Source organism: Leucoraja erinacea, chromosome 2 (genome assembly GCF_028641065.1).
Source record: "Leucoraja erinacea ecotype New England chromosome 2, Leri_hhj_1, whole genome shotgun sequence".
NCBI lineage: Eukaryota > Metazoa > Chordata > Chondrichthyes > Rajiformes > Rajidae > Leucoraja > Leucoraja erinaceus.
Window position 1 is genome coordinate 133,048,996 of NC_073378.1, and position 17,343 is coordinate 133,066,338.

A 17,343-nucleotide genomic window follows, 5' to 3' on the forward strand; every position below is an offset into this window, starting at 1 on the left:
TTCACATATAGGTGCTATCACTTCACTTCACATATACTAGTATGACAAGTTCTTTTTCACTTCAGTCTTGCACTGACTAACTATGTTGTAGTCATGTCTCACTTTTGGTTTAGTTTAGTTTAATTTAGTTTTGCGTAGTAATACAGCATGGAAACAGGCCCTTCAGCCCACCAAGCCTGCGCCGATCAATGACCACCTGTATCCTACACACTAGGGGCAATATACAGAAGCCAATTAGCCTACAGACCTGCACATATTTGGAATGCGGCAGGAAACCAGTGCATCCAGAGAAAACCCATGAGATTACAAACAAATGCTGTACAGACAGCACTTGAGGTCAGGATTGAACACTGGTATGGCCACAACTTTACTGCTGTGCCACTATGCCTACCCCCCTTACCTTTAATCTAGTAAATACTAGACTAAGTGGGACCCGTTGGGTCCCAGCATCACACGGGAGGGCTGGTCCCCCAACGCAATATTCCACCTCGCCACCAATTCCAATATTGGTGGCCAGTGGTGGGGGTGCTTTCTGGAGCGCTAGTATGGGTGTTGTGGGCTGAAGGGACACAGAGGGCTAGTATGGACATTGTGGGCCAAGTGGATTCTTGGGCTGGCGGCACAGTCACTCAAGCCTGTTGTGCTGGCAGCTCACTCACTCAAGGCTGGTGGGCTGGCCGTTGACTCACGGCTTTTCCTTGAAATTCCATTTCAAGCAGGGTGCAAGGCCACCAAATTCAAGTTCAAATTCAAGGCCATCAAACTTCAGTCTGAAGAAGGGTTTCGGCCCGAAACGTTGCCTATTTCCTTCGCTCCATAGATGCACCCACTGAGTTTCTCCAGCTTTTTTGTGTACCACCAAATTCAAGTGCAGTTTCATACCACTTCAAGCAGGGTGCAAGTCCACCAAATTCAAGTGCAGTTTCATACCACTTCAAGCAGGGTGCAAGGCCACCAAATTTAAATGCAGTTTCATACCATTGGAAGCAGGGTGCATAGCCAATAAAGACAGCGAGCTGTGACATTTCCCTCCTCCATCTGGCAGAGACTGAGCCACGCCCACACTTTTATAGTCTCTTCCCCCTCCCACCAGAAGGAGCGTGGCCTTCATGGCATGATTGACAGGAGAGAGAATCTCAACATTTTTTAAACACTAATAACGCTTTTATTTTTCATTGATGAGAAAAATCCTCGGCACCTGATGAGCGGAGGGGGACTAAGTAAGATGGCTTAAAATCACGGCCGTATGTGGTAGCGTTTATTCTAAAATCAATATAAAGCGCAAACCAATAACATCAATATAAAGTGGTCAAGATTAGACTTTTAATTACATAGAGGGCAAGGCAACTTTAATTGGCAAGGCAACTTTAATTAGGCAAGGCAGCTATAACATTTCCAAACCAAAGGCAATGCAGCTTTAGCATTTCCAAACCAAAGTCAACACAGCGTTAGCATTTCCAAACCAAAGACAGCGTTAGCATTTCCAAACTGAAGGCAACACAGGTTTAGCATTTCCAAACCGAAGGCAACACAGCTTTAGCATTTCCAAACCGAAGGCAACACAGCTTTAGCATTTCCAAACCGAAGGCAACACAGCTTTAGCATTTCCAAACCGAAGGCAACAAGGCATCACAGCTTTAGCATTTCCAAACCAAAGGCAACACAGCTTTAGCATTTCAATTAGGCAAGGCAATTTTAATTGGGCAAGGCAACTTTAATTGGGCAAGGCAACTATAATTAGGCAAGGCGACTATAATTAAGTACGGCAACTTTAATTAAGCGAGGCAGCTTTAGCATTTCCAAACCAAAAGCAACGCAGCTTTAGCATTACCAAACCAAAGGCAACACAGATTTAGCATTTCCAAACCAAAGGCAACACATCTTTAGCATTTCCAAACCAAAGGCAACACAGCTTTAGCATTTCCAAACCAAAGGCAACAGAGCTTTAGCATTTCCAAACCAAAGGCAACTCAGCTTTAGCATTTTCAAACCAGAGACAACACACCGTTAGCATTTCCAAATCAAGGGCAACACTGCTTTAGCATTTCCAAACCAAAGGCAACACAGTTTTAGCATTTCCAAACCAAAGGCAACACAGCTTTAGCATTTCCCAACCAAAGGCAATACAGCTTTAGCATTTCCAAACAATATTTTCAAACCACATTAAGGGCACTGACAGGTCAGTAAAACCACTCACAGTTCAGTAGAAACATAGAAATTAGGTGCAGGAGTAGGCCATTCGGCCCTTCGAGCCTGTACCGCCATTCAATATGATCATGGCTGATCATCCAACTCAGTATCCCGTACCTGCCTTCTCTCCATACACAGTGCCACATCTAACTCCCTCTTAAATATAGCCAATGAACTGGCCTCAACTACCCTCTGTGGCAGAGAGTTCCAGAGATTCACCACTATCTGTGTGAAAAAAGTTCTTATAATCTCGGTTTTAAAGGATTTTTCCCCCTTATCCTTAAGCTGTGACCCCTTGTCCTGGACTTCCCTAACATCGGGAACAATCTTCCTGCATCTAGCCTGTCCAACCCCTTAAGAATTTTGTAAGTTTTCTATAAGATCCCCTCTCAATCTCCTAAATTCTAGAGAGTATAAACCAAGTCTATCCAGTCTTTCTTCATAAGACAGTCCTGACATCCCAGGAATCAGTCTGGTGAACCGTCTCTGCACTCCCTCTACGGCAATAATGTCCTTCCTCAGATTTGGAGACCAAAACTGTACGCAATACTCCAGGTGTGGTCTCACCAAGACCCAGTACAACTGCAGTAGAACCTCCCTGCTCATATACTCAAATCCTTTTGCAATGAAAGCTAACATACCATTCACTTTCTTTACTGCCTGCTGCACCTGCATGCCTACCTTCAATGACTGGTGTACCATGACACCCAGATCTCGCTGCATCTCCCCCTTTCCCAATCGGCCATGTGTAGACATATGTTCAGTGTTATTCACAGCTCAGACTGAGAATTGCAACCTCGCGCTCCCCCATCTTGCAGAGAGCTGTGGCACCTCCACACTTCCAGGTTTTATAGTCCTTCCGGAAGGGGCGTGGCCTTCAGGAGAGAGAATTTCAACATTTTTTAAACACTTATAACTCTTGTATTTTTCATCGATGGAAAAAATCCTTGGCACCTGATGAGCGGAGGGGGACTCTGAGTAAGATGTGGCAGCGTTTTTTCTAAAATCAATATACAGTGCAACTGGAAGTGGTCAAGATGAGACTTTTAGTAATATAGATTCCATTTGACTCTTCACTGGAGCAGTTCAAACTATGTTTTACACCACAAGATGAAAGAAGATGACCGATAATTGAGGCCTATCTTAAAGCATGTGAGTGGAACAGGGAGAATGATTTAGGGATGGGATCATGTCAACCAGGTTAATGAAACAGAAAATGATTTTGGGGTGAGATCATGTCCACCAGAGGATTATTTCAATTTTGGGATGATCGGGTGGTCAGAACTAAAGTGTAAGTATTTTATAGGCAATCACATGAGTTATAATTTTTCCAAGAGATAACAAAGAGAAATTGAATTTTCGAAGAGATAAAAAGTTGATTGATGTGAGCAATGCAGTTAGCCTACATGGACTTCAGTGAAGCTTTTTGACAAAATCCCACTTGAAAGACTGGTGCAAAAGGTTGGAGATATGGATCCAGGGTAAGCTGAAAAATGTAATCCAAAATTCCGTCTGGAATTCTCTGCCTTAGAGGGGTGGAGGCGGGTTCTCTGAATGCTTTCAAGAGAGAGCTAGATAGGGCTCTTAAAAATAGCGGAGCCAGGGGATATGGGGAGAAGGGAGGAACGGGGAACTAATTGAGGATCAACCATGATCACATAGAATGGCGGTGCTGGCTCGAAGGGCCGAATGGCCTTCTCCTGCACCTATTGTCTATTGTCTCTAAAATTAGTTTGATAATAGATGACAGTGGAGGATTGTTTTTATGATTGGAAGCCTGAGACCAATGGTATTTCACGGGAATTGATGCTGTGACCCAATTAATGATTTGGATATGGTTGTAGGGGCTATGAATAGTAAATTCACACACATCACAAAAATTGATAGTGTTATTTATAGTGAGGAGGGGAGTCTAAGGCTATATGATAATATTGAGAAATTGATAAAATGGACAGAGCATTGGTTGATGGAATTTAATCCTGATTAGTGTGAAATTATGCAAGAGTTACACGAGGAATGGGAGGGCTCTAAAGCTATATCTACTATATAACTATAGAATTACTATATCTACCTATTATTATATAAAACTGTGTGCCCGAAGTCCGGCTGCCTTTCTGCCTTTTGATTCGTTCCCATCGTGTGATGTCACAATGCCCAATGCTCGCAGATGTCCAATCACAATGCCCAATGCTCGCAGATGTCCAATCGGAATGGATCCATTTACATGTACGGCTTCCGGCTGCATTTCTTCCTTTGATTCACTTGATTCATAGAGATTTCACATTTTTTTTCTAAGTATCCGCTCCTCATTACATTTTGTCGTGTTTAAGTACACGTTTTTTAATCAAATCCTTCACCCCCCCCCCCCCCCCCCACCCCCCAATATTTCAAAAATAAACTGGCTTCTCACCCATAGAAGCAGCACCAGCCCCAGCCAATGGTGAACGTTCCATCGTGTGATGTCACAATGCCTGATGCTCACATATGTCCAATCGGAATGGATTCATTTACATATGCCTTTGCAGGAGCCCCAGCCCATGGTGAACGTTCCATCGTGTGATGTCACAATGCCCAATGCTCAAATACATTCTTGCCATAGAGGGAGTACAGAGAAGGTTCACCAGACTGATTCCTGGGATGTCAGGACTTTCAAATGAAGAAAGACTGGATAGACTCGCCTTGTACTCGCTAGATTTTAGAAGATTGAGGGGGTATCTTATAGAAACGTATAAAATTCTTAAGGGGTTGGACAGGCTAGATGCAGGAAGATTGTTCCGGATGTTGGGGAAGACCAGAACAAGGGGTCACAGTTTAAGGATAAGGGGGAAATCCTTTAGGACAGAGATGAGAAAAACATTTTTCACACAGAGAGTGGTGAATCTCTGGAATTCTCTGCCACAGAAGGTAGTTGAGGTCAGTTCATGGGCTATATTTAAGAGGGAGTTAGATGTGGCCCTTGTGGCTAAAGGGATCAGGGGGTATGGAGAGAAGGCAGGTACAGGATACTGAGTTGGATGATCAGCCATGATCATATTGAATGGTGGTGCAGGCTAGAAGGGCCGAATGGCCTACTGCACTTAATTTCTATTTCTATGTTTCCCTCTCCTCACCCCTCTCCCTCTCCCACCCATCGCTCTCTCCGCCATCCCCCTTCCCTCTCTACCCCACCCCCTTCCCTCTCTCCCCCCGCTCCCTTCCCCTACCACTCTGTCCCTCTTCCACCAGACCCTCTACCCCTCCCTCCCCATTCCTCTACCCTTACCCCACCCCACCCCTCTCCCTCCCTCACCCCTCTTTCTTCCCCTCCCTGTCACACCCCTTCCCCTCCCCCTCTGCCCCTCTTTCCCCACTCCCCGTCCCTCTTCCACCTCTCCCGCTACCCCTCCTTCCCTCCCCACTCCTCTCCCCCTTCTCTCCCCCCCCTTTCCCTCTCCCCACCCCTCTCCCATCCCTCTCTCCCCCGCCCCTTCCCTCTCTACCCCAGGTAGTTGAGGTCAGTTCATTGGCTATATTTAAGAGGGAGTTAGATGTGGCCCTTGTGGCTAAGGGGATCAGGGGGTATGGAGAGAAGGCATGTACGGGATACTGAGTTGGATGATCAGCCGTGATCATATTGAATGGCGGTGCAGACTCGAGGTGCCGAATGGCCTACTCCTGCACTTAATTTCTATGTTTTCTATGTTTCCCTCTCCTCCCCCTCTCCCTCTCCCACCCATCCCTCTCTTCCCCACCCCTTCCCTCTCTAACCCCCACCCCTCCCCTCTCTCCCCGCCCCTTCCCCTGTCCCTCTTCCTCCACTCCCCCTACCCCTTCCACTTCTCTCCCCTTACCCCACCCCTCTCTCCCTCCCTCCACTTCTCTCCCCTTACCCCACCCCTCTCCCTCCTCCACCCCTGTCTCCCCCTCCCTTCCCCTCTCTCTCCCCCACCCCTCTCCCTCCCACCCCTTCCCCTACCCCTCTGTCCCTCTTCCACCACTCCCCCTGTCCCTCTTCCACCACTCCTGCTACCCCTCTCCTTCCTCCCTACGCACTCTTCCACTTCTCTCCCCCCCCTCACCCCCACACTCTTTCCCCCTCTCTCCCCCCACCCCTCTCCCCGTCCCATCCCACTCTCCCCCTCCCTCCACACTCTTCCCCCTCTCCCTCCTCCTTCCCTTACCGTGCACAGTCTCTGTCTTTAAGAAGGAACTACAGATGCTGGAAAATCGAAGGTAGACATAAAAAAAGCTGGATAAACTCAGCGGGTGCGGCAGAATCTATGGAGCGAATTGAATGGTCAACGTTTTTGGCCGAAACCCGGAAGTAGGGTTTCGGCCAAAAACGTTGCCCTTTTCCTTCGGTCCATGGTATCAGAACTGAACAAGGAGGAGGACACAAATACAGGCTCAGCCACAGGGCAAATCAGTCTTCAGAGTTTAATTGGTCCAAGTTGGTACACAGGTAAGCAAAAACAGAGGCAACAGTACAATCTAGGAGCAGGCAAAAAACAGAGGTCGAAAAATAGGCAATGGTCGAGGTCACAAGATTTCTAGAGCTGGAACGAGGTGATACCAAGTAGCATACACAACAAACTGGCAATGAGAACTAAAACACAAAGGGCTTAAATACAGACTAGCAGGGGATAACGAGACACAGGTGAAACACATCAGGGCGGGGCCAATAATCACATGAGGGTAAACGACCTGACAGGAAATGGGACCTGAAACAAGAGGAGATGTGAGACACCAAAATAAAACAAGAATGCACACTCTAATACTAAAAAATAATAAGAAACAGAAACTAGATCAAACCCGAGACCTGACACATAGATGCTGCTGCACCCGCTGAGTTTATCCAGCTTTTTTGTTGTTGTACCAGCCTCTCTCTCTCTCTCTCTCTGCCATTCTCTCTTCTCTCGACTCATGCACGCCCGCTCCAACCCCCTCCCCCCCCTCTTCATCTCTCTCCCCCATCCTCTCCCCCTCTTCTTCCCCCCCTCCCCCTCCCCCTCTCCACCCTCGTCCTCCCCTTCCTCACACAATATTTTTTGTGGGGGCGGGTCCACAGTGTGTGTGACTGTTTGTGGAGGCGGCCACGCGCTCTTCATTCAAGAAGACACTCATCTGTTTGTGGAGGCGCGTGCTTAGTATCAAAGATCCTATAGCAGAGCGCTCTGCTATAGGATCTTTGCTTAGTATGTGACCAAATATCTTATAGCGGAGCTCTCCGCTACAAGATCTTTGTGTGTGACGACACACCCTCCCCCCACCCACCCCTTTGGTGCAGGAGGCACGCGCAGCATCTGAACGCTCAGCGATTATTCGAATTCTTCACTAACCGTCATTCTGACTTTGCTTGTGAAGAGAAAAGTCCTGAATTGCATTTGTCTGATGCAGGAAGATTGTTCCCGATGTTGGGGAAGTCCAGGACAAGCGGGACACAGTTTAAGGATAAAGGGGAAATCCTTTAGTACTGAGATGAGGAAAACTTTTTTCACACAGATAGTGGTGAGTCTCTGGAACTCTCTGCCACAGAAGGTAGTTGAGGCCAGTTCATTGGCTATATTTAAGAGGGAGTTAGATGTGGCTCTTGTGGCTAAAGGGATCAGGGGGTATGGGGAGAAGGCAGGTACAGGATACTGAGTTGGATGATCAGCCATGATCATATTGAATGGAGGTGCAGGCTCGAAGGGCCGAATGGCCTACTCCTGCACTTAATTTCTATGTTTCTATGTTTCCCTCTCCTCACCCCTCTCCCTCTCCCACCCATTTCTCTCTCCCCCACCCCCCTTCCCTCTCTACCACCACCCCCTTCCCTCTACCCCTCTGTCCCTCCCTCTTCTACCACTCCCGCTACCCCTCTCCTCCTCCCTCCCCACTCTTCCACTTCTCTCCCCTTCCCCTCCACTCTCCCTCCCCACTCTTTCCCCTCTTTCCCCCCACCCCTCCCCCCATCCCCCCCCCCTACCCTCCCTCCCCATCCCCCCTCCCCCACATCTCTCTCCCCATCTCTCACCCCCTACCCCGCTCTCCTTTCCCTCCCAAATCTAATCCCGTTTCCTCCTCCCCCCTCCCCTCTCTCTCACCTCCCCCCCCCCCCCCCGCCCCCCCGGCAAACGCCGTTGGGGAGGCACTTGGTCTAGTCTACTATAAAACTATAGAATTACTATACTATATAACAATCGAATTACTATATCCACTCGATAACTGATATGTCTCATCGAGAGCTCCTGCAATTTATTTTCCAGTTTTCCACTGTCCTTGTTTCTAGGACCTGATCAGGCCCCGAAGATTTATCTTCCTTTATTTACTTTAGGACATCCAACACTTCTTTGACTGTAATATGGACCGTCCCCAGGACATCACCATTAACTTTTCCTGGAGTTTCCTGCAGTTTCAAAACATAGGTGTTTACTTTAGTTTCTGAGGGACCTTTTTTTTCCTCTCCAGTTGCTTTTCCTGTCGTTATATATTTGTGGATTATCCTTAATCTCATCTACCAGAGCTATATTGTGTCCTCCTTTTAGCATCCTAATTTCCTTCTTAAGTATAACCTTCCCCATAACATATAACCTCCAGGCATATCTCAGGTTTACCCTAACTGCCTATACTTAATCAAACCTTTTTTATGACCAGACCCTCAATTCTTCAACATCTGGGTTTATTACTCATACCTCCCTTGCCCTTCACTTTAACAAGACCATGCATAAATTGAACTCTCATTATCACGCTTTTAAAAGGTTTCCACTTTGCAGATTGCCCTGTGCCCAGAAACAACCTACTCCAATTAATTTTTACAAGTTCCTGTCTAATACCATTAAAGTTGGCCTTGCCACAATTTAGAACTTTAACTTGTGGACCAACTTGCCCTTAGCCAAATCTATTTTAAAGCTAATAGAATTGTGGTTGCTGGTCCTAAAATGTTTACCAAATAACATCTCAGTCACTTGCCTTGTTCCATTTCCTAAGATTTGCTGTCTCCCCTGTAGGGCCCTGCACATATTGCCAGAGGGAACTTTCATGAACACACTTGACAATTTCAGCTCTTCTACGCCCTACATATGATGGCAGTCTTAATTTATATTACAAAAATTAAAATCTCCTACCATGATGACCTTTGTTTTGCAGTTGCCATTTTGTAGAGCAAATAACACATACCCAGAGTATCGATCCAACAGGTTTATTGACATACAATTAAGTTACAAAGTATGTTGGCATCACCGTGTCCGGATCACAACTGGCCAGGAATCATTAATAAGAGTGGTGCTGGCAGGATGAAAACCCAGACTGGAGTATAGTTAATAGTGGTGTTCTAGTATTGGTTAACATGGAAGTAGAGCATATCTCCATCTTTCCTAATAATAATAACTACGAATATATATGCGAGTACAACTAATCAAGTTTAACTAGTGCGTGTAAAAAATAGACAGTTGCTTCAGAGCTGGAGCAGGTTAAAGATCGTCCCCTTATCTGAGGGCAGGTTTACAAATATGACCCGCACGCGTATGGTATAAGCTCGCGTCTCCATCCTTCACCGGCGAAAACTGAGCGACTGGATGCTGCTGGAACATCGGAGATCCGTGAAACGGGTGGGGTGAAGCTGGGGACCAGGGTACCGAACGTGGTGGCGAAAAGGCAGGCTACATGATGGGTGCGGACTCCGTGGTCGGACGCGGCCCGGGGAAGAACGCGTATCAGTCATTCGGTTAAATATTCCTGGAACTTCTGAATACGGTATCGTGGGTAGTGGTTCCTTCAATGGTAGGAGGTGCTGATGGTTTCGCCGGTGGGTCACTCCATTCAAATCGACCATGTACGATCGTGGTTCCGGTGCAGGGCTGCGGATTGAACCAAGGCGACCGTGGCCCTTGTCAGTCTGGAGTCGTACAACTTGGCCACTCGCCATAGGCTTGAGAGGCCTGCTTGTTTTGTCGTAAGATTGTTTCTGGACCTCGTGCTTGTGCTGAAGCTGTGCTTGAATTTCAGAGGGTTTGCCTATTTGTGGCTGCATTAGTCGCTTGGGTACGGGCAGTTTGGTATGGGTTTGCCTTGACATGAGACATTGGGAAGGAGACCCTAGCACTGAGTCGAGGGCAATGTTTCTTCAGTTGAGCAAGTCCAGGTAAACATCGGATTTTACCAAATGTAACCTATGCATCACCTGTTTGGCACTCTGGATCACCCACTTGGCTACCTGTTCGATTGAGGGAACTCAGGACTGCTGGTAATGTGACGAAGGTTCCATCGCTGGGCAAAATCTTTGCAACACTGGCTGGTGAACTGGCTTCCGTTGTCAGACAGAAGTTTCGAGGACGCCCCGAAAAGTGGCACGCTAGCTTTTGAACCACTACCGCTGAAGTGGGGCAGGGAAGCAGGTCAATCTGAAATCATCCGGAGTATGTGTCAACAAGAACCAGGTATTGCTTCCCACACCATTCAAAGATGTCAGTTGCCACTGTGGACCATGGCAAAGCAGGAACTGGGTGGGAGATAAGCTGCTGCTTATGTTTGGGTTAATTGGGCCCCAGGCTGTTGCAGATCGCGCAAGCTTCCGCCTTCTCCCCTATGAACTCGGTCATACCGGGCCATGAGAACAAGCTCTTAGCTCAAAGAATGGTTGATTCGATACCGGGATGTCCCCCGTGGACAGAGTCGAAGTAATTGTCCCGTAGGGCACGATCACACCATCCTGGAGCACAAGCTCATCGTGCACTGAGAAGTACGGGCGAATAGCAACTGGTACCCTGTGCTGCTTATCCAGCCTGCCACGCGGGATGATCGTGGACGGGGACTGTAGGGTGTCATCGACTGCTGTCTGCGCAGCCAAGTCGTTCAGGCATTCAGTGGGATGGTAGGACATCATCATCACAATGTAGGTGTCGTTGTCTGACGGTTGTTGCTCGCCGGTCTTGCGTGGGGCTCTGTATAGAGCGTCGGCTGGGTGCATGTCTTTGCCTGGTTTGTAAACTAGTTTAACATTGTACCTCTGAAGCTGCATCATCATCCGCTGCAGTCGGGCAGGAGCGGCATGGATCGGTTTGTTCATGATGCTGATTAGTGGCTGGTGGTCTGTTTTAACAGTTACGGTCTGTCCAAAAATAAAGCCTTTGAATTTCTCACAGGCGAATACCACTGCCTGTAGTTCCTTCTCGATTTGAGCATAGCGTTATTCAGTCTCAGACATTGAGCGAGAGGCATATGGAACAGGTCTGCTGTCACCCTCACTGGTAATCTGGAGACAGGCAGCACCGAATCCGTACTGGGAGGCATCGCAGGTAAGTATTACGGGCAGCTTCACGTCGAAATAAACCAGAGTCTCGGGGCACAGGACAGCTGCTGTTTGAGGGTGTGAAACACTCTCTGGTGTTGTGTATACCAGGACCAGGTTTCACTCTTGTGTGTTAGCTGCCGCAGCGGGGCTGTCAATTCGCTGAAGTTCGGAATGTACTTACCCAGGTAGTTCACCATGCGCAGGAAACTCTGTAGATTGGTTACATCTGTGGGAGCCGGCAGTTCGTTGATGGCAATGGTCTTGAAAAGATCTGGTTTGAGTCCATCACTAGTGAAAAAGTGTCTCACGTTCTTCACTTCCTTGACACGAAGTCTGCACTTTAAGGAGTTGAGCTTGAGATTGATGTCCTTGGTGTGATCCAGTAATTTCTTTATATTGGTATCATGCTCTGACATATGCCAGCAATGAGGATATCATCGACAGCAAAGGCACGAGAGTAACCTGCAAACAGCCATCGTGCACTGGCAAACTTCACAAGCGGGGTTGACGCCAAAGGACATTCGCAGAAACTTGTAGTGGCTGAAAGGTGTGCCAAAAGTGGTTATTTCTGACGATTTGTGGTCTAACGGGGTTTGCCAGAATGAGTTTTTTGCATCGAAAATGGAGAACGTGGTCACTTTGCTCTGGTGTGCTGCTACCTCTTCTACTATGTGCATTGGTTACTGCAGTCGCTTAATTGCAGTGTTCAAATCTCTGGGGTTGATGCAGATTCCTATTTAATCTTTGTTTTTTTGGTAGCCACTGGCAGGGTTGAGACCCAGTCCGAATGCTCGGTTACTGCAGGGATGAAGCACAGCGATTCCATTCTTTGAAGTTCGTTCTGTATGCGTTCGCGCATGACATGCAAAATTCTATGAAAGGCTTGAACAATAGAATACGTGGGGTAATTAGCCGATTTTGTTGTAAAAAATGTCCTTGTACTGAGGGAGAAACTGTTCAGTACTATCTTGGGCAGGGAAAAGTTGGTGCACCTCTTCTCCAAAGCTTACCAATCACAAGTCCTGGCAGGCATCGATGCCAAGTTAAGGGCTTGTCCCACTTTCACAACTTAATTCAAAACCGTTGCCGAGTTTAAAGGACCTAAAAAAAATCGAGATCGTGGTAATCTACTAACTACTACGACCTTCCATGACTATGTTCACGAACTCCTACGAACTGCTACGAGAATGTTTACAAATTCCCACGACTATTTCGATGCCCTCTGTGTGAGTTAAAAGTTGCAATTTCTTTCATCCTGACCATTTTTTTACTCGTGGATATTTTTTATCGGGCTGGAAAAAACGTCTCGACTTACCTGATGCCACGAGTACCTGCGACTAGCATAACAAGTTGCTATGATATATCTACGAACTCCAACGACCTCCTACAGACTCGTTATGAACATTCTGCAATTTTGAATCAAGGGGAAAACACAGGAGATTTTGTGAATAACTCGTGAAAGTGGGACAGGCCAATAAGGTTGTCATTTTTCCTGGGACAATGAAGAAGTTCAGCTTGTGCACATGTTTTGCTAGGTGGCACTGCAGGTCAACCCTTCCAACTGGGTGAACCTCTCCCCCTACAAAAGGGAATTAACAAAGCTTTGGTGTTTACAATAACTTCTTCATTTCTGACCCTGGAGGGCTCAGATAAGAACATGACATTACAACGAGCTCCATGTCGTTTTTTGCCACAGTTGTAGTATTGTTGATTCAACAAACGACCTTGGGATTGTGAAGTTTACATGAAGTTTCAGACAGAGAATGTATGTTTAGAATGCAAGTGTCAGGTTTGGATGGATTCCCACAGGGAAACGGTACAGCTTGATCTCGATCCCTGTGCTGTAGGAACCATCGTGCTGGATCAGGTTCACTGGCTGCTTGGGTTCTGTAAAATCTCTGCGAGCACGACAGCACCGAATAAAGTGATTTCTTCGTCTACAGTAGTGGCAAACTTTCCGGTAGGCAGGGCATTGCTCACGGACAGCGGGGTATGAACCACCACAATTAAGGAACCTGCCAGGCTGCTGCACTTCTGGTGGCAGGTGTTGAGCACGGTAGAATGGCCTGGCAACATTCACGTGGTATGAGGAATGTGGACCCGGTCCTGTAAGACAGGTATGAGAGTCAGTAATTTCAGCAATGCGGCAGACATTCTCTGCTCCGATGACAGTTAGATCAGCATCCTGTAGTAGTTCATTTCTCACTTTATCATTCAATAGACAATAGGTGCAGGAGTTAAGCCATTCGGCCCTTCGAGCCAGCACCGCCATTCAAAGTTATCATGGCTGATCATCCCCAATCAGTACCCCGTTCCTGCCTTCTCCCCATGTACCCTGGCTCCGCTATCTTTTAGAGACCTATCTAGCTCTGTCTTGAAAGTATCTAGAGAACCGGCTTCCACCGCCCTCTGAGGCAGAGATTTCCACAGACTCACAGCTCTCTGTGTGAAAAAGTGTTTCCTCGTCTCCGTTCTAAATGGCTTACGCCATATTCTTAAACTGTGGCCCCAGGTTCTGGACTCCCCCAACATTGGGAACATGTTTCTTGCCTCTAGCGTGTTCAAACCCTTAATAATCTTATATGCTTCAATAAGATCACCTCTCATCCTACTAAACTCCAGAGTATACAAGCCCAGTCGCTTCATTCTCCCAGCATATAACAATCATGCCATCCCAGGAATTAACCTTGTAAACCTACGCTGCACTCCCTCAATAGCAAGAATGTCCGTCCTCAAATTAGGGGACAAAAACTGCACACAATGCTCCTGGTGTGGTCTCACTGGGACCCTGCAGAAGTTCCTCCTTTCCCCTATACTCAACTCATGTTGTTAAGAAGGCCAACATGCCATTCGCTTTCTTCACTGCCTGCTGTACCTAGATGCTTACTGTCATTGACTGATGAACAAGGATCCCCCAGCTCACGTTGTACTTCCATTTTTCCCTTGACACCATTTAGATAATAATCTGCCTTCCAGTTTTCTTCAGTTCCTTCGTCACCCCAGATCCTCTGGCCACTAGTACAACAGGAAGATTGTTTGTGTCATCCTTAGTGAAGACGGATCCAAAGTACCTGTTCAACGCATCTGCCATTTCCTTGTTCCCCATAATAAATTCACCTTTTTCAGTCTTCAAGGGTCTAACTTTGGCCTTAATAATTTTTCCCTCTTCACATCCCTAAAGAAGCTTTTATTATCCTCATTTATATTCTTGGCTAGCTTACCTTTGTACCTCATCTTTTCTCCCTGGATTGCCTGTTTGCCCTTTAGACATTAACCAATCCTCTTGCTTCCCGCTCATCTTTAAACGATTTACATTTTCTCTTTTGTTTTTATACTGTCCCTGACGTCCCTTGTCAGCCACGATCACCCCTTACTCCCCTTGGATCTTTCTTCCTCTTTGGAATGAACAGATCCTGTACCTTCTACATTATTCCTAGAAATACCTGCCATTGTTGTTCCACTGTCATCCCTGCTAGGGTATCTATCCAGTTAACTTTGGCCAATTCCTCCCTCATGGCTCCATAGTCCCCTTTATCTAAGTTCTTTTATCAAATTCGGTTCATTGCATAACACTAAATCTAGAATTGCCTTCCCCCTGGTAGGTTCCAATACAAGCTGCTGTAAGAATCCATCACTGAGACTCTTGACACTCACTTTTTGGGGTCCAGTACCAACCTGATTTTCCCAGTCTACCTGCATGTTGATATCTTCCATATCAACCGTAGCATTAGCTTTACTACATGCCCATTTTAATTCCTGATTCAACTTGCACCCTATATCCAGGCTACTGTTTGGGGGCCTGTAGATAAGCCCCACTCGGGTCTTTTTTTGAACATTTACTCCCTGCTTTTTGGTACTTTAGCATATCATTAAGTATTTCATTGATATATGGATGATTAGCTTAAAAAAATAAATTCGACTCCTTTGGCAACTGAGGAATTTATATTCAAGCAATAAAAAGCAATGAACATCAGCATAATCTTGAAACTCATTATTTGTAAAACATAACTGATTTACTTACGGCAAAATACATCTGTTAACACTTTAGCATGTGTATGACCCAGAGCCGTTTGGTGTGTGTGTGGTTAATTCTAGTTTGCCCAGCTACTTCAGGGGAAATTGGGGATGAGCAGCAAATACCAGCCAATGTTTACATGTTTAGCCAATGTTACAATGTACCAATGTTTATATGTCCAGAACAATTAAGAAAAAAACACAAGGCAATGTGGCTCTGGAGATTAGTATGTACAGCCTGTGATGGAGCAACTCACCAGAGCTTCATAACGCAGCATCTCCAGAGCCCACATACTTCGCTGTTGAATCCCACCAGCGTTCTTAGGAACCCAAATTACCAAATACAAGTTCTCTCCAATTAATATCCATCATCTTGATTAGGGTCATACTCCTTTACTAAGAAACACATTGAAAATGCAATGTATATTTGATATAATCACCTCAAAAAGCCGAAGTAATAATGTAAAATGTAAGAAAAAGGAGACCGACCTCGTGCCTACTATGATATCCATGGGGTCACGGCCATGTTTCCATCTCAAAATTACATTTTCCAGTCTATTTCATCTTATAGCCTTTTTGCCTAACTTTATTAAACAATACCAGCATTAAGACTTCTTAACTTTCTTGGCAGACCTTAATTTGACTGCAGGTTCAGATACATCATGCATTACCATTTGAAATAACTTTAATTCAGAGTAATTTATTTTTATCTCAGAAAATATATTTAATATAAACTCTCAGGCTTAGTGATTCAACACTGCACATAATGTATTTTACAGGCTGGTCAACCTATCAAAATCAGTTGTTGCCAGATTCCTGCTTGGTAATGTTAGCTGCAGAAACAAAGCAACTATCATAGTTGTTTAAGAAGGAACTGCAGATGCTGGAAAATCGAAGGTATGCAAAAATGCTGGAGAAACTCAGCGGGTGCAGCAGCATCTATGGAACAAAGGAAATAGGCAACGTTTTGGGCCAATACCCTTCTTCAGACATTAAAATCAATGTTTAAAGGATTTCAGTCTGAAGATGGGTTTCGGCCCGAAACGTTGCCTATTTCCTTCGCTCCAGAGATGCTGCTGCACCCGCTGCGTTTCTCCAGCATTTTTGTGTACCAAATATCATAGTTGACAAGATTGGCACCGAGTCAGATAAAGACCCATGTTTATAATGTGCCTACGATCTTTCTGATCTGGTCTTGCTGCAGCAACATTCAGCAACAACTGAAGTTTTACCTGTCAATTGTTGCGGGAAATATATTTTTTTGTTTCTTTCGTGCCATTTTGGAATGAGCAAAAACCAATGCTAGGTAAGCCTGGGACAAGTCTGATTCCAGTAATCACTGGTTGAATGACAGAGCTGTGATTGGGGCTTGAGCAGATTTCAGGTCCTCAAATGGAAATTCAATGTTTAAAGGGTTTTAGTTCAGTTTAGTTTAAACATACAGCGCGGAAACAGGTCCTTCAGCCCACTGAGTCCGTGCCAACCAGTGATTCCTACACACCAGGGACAATTTCCAATTTTACCAAAGCCATTTAATCTACAAACCTGTACATCTTTGGAGTGTGGGAGGAAACCAGAGCACCCGTAGAAAACCCACATGGGCACGGGAAACACATACAGACTCCATCAAGACAGCACCCCTAGTTACGGTCAAGCCCGAGTGTCTTGCGCTGTTAGGCAGCAACTCTATCGCTGCGCCACCGTGCCGCCCTTGATCAGTGAGATTGATGGGAATTTGGAGCTTTAATAACAATGGGACAAAATAGGAAAGGAAACTTTTATCTGTGAGATTCCTGACCTAAACTGAAACCTCATTGGGTTTTGCACCATCGGCATGTTTGGAGTGTAATTACTGTTTTGATATAAACACAATAGATAGTTTACATGGA

At 46.0% G+C, this 17,343-nt stretch overlaps 1 protein-coding gene across 5 annotated transcripts in view; it reads left to right on the forward strand.

Moving 5' to 3' along the window:
• LOC129715783 (uncharacterized) overlaps positions 1 to 17,343 on the forward strand; it is a 337,613-nt gene that overhangs the window by 143,396 nt on the left and 176,874 nt on the right. The window lies entirely within an intron of this gene.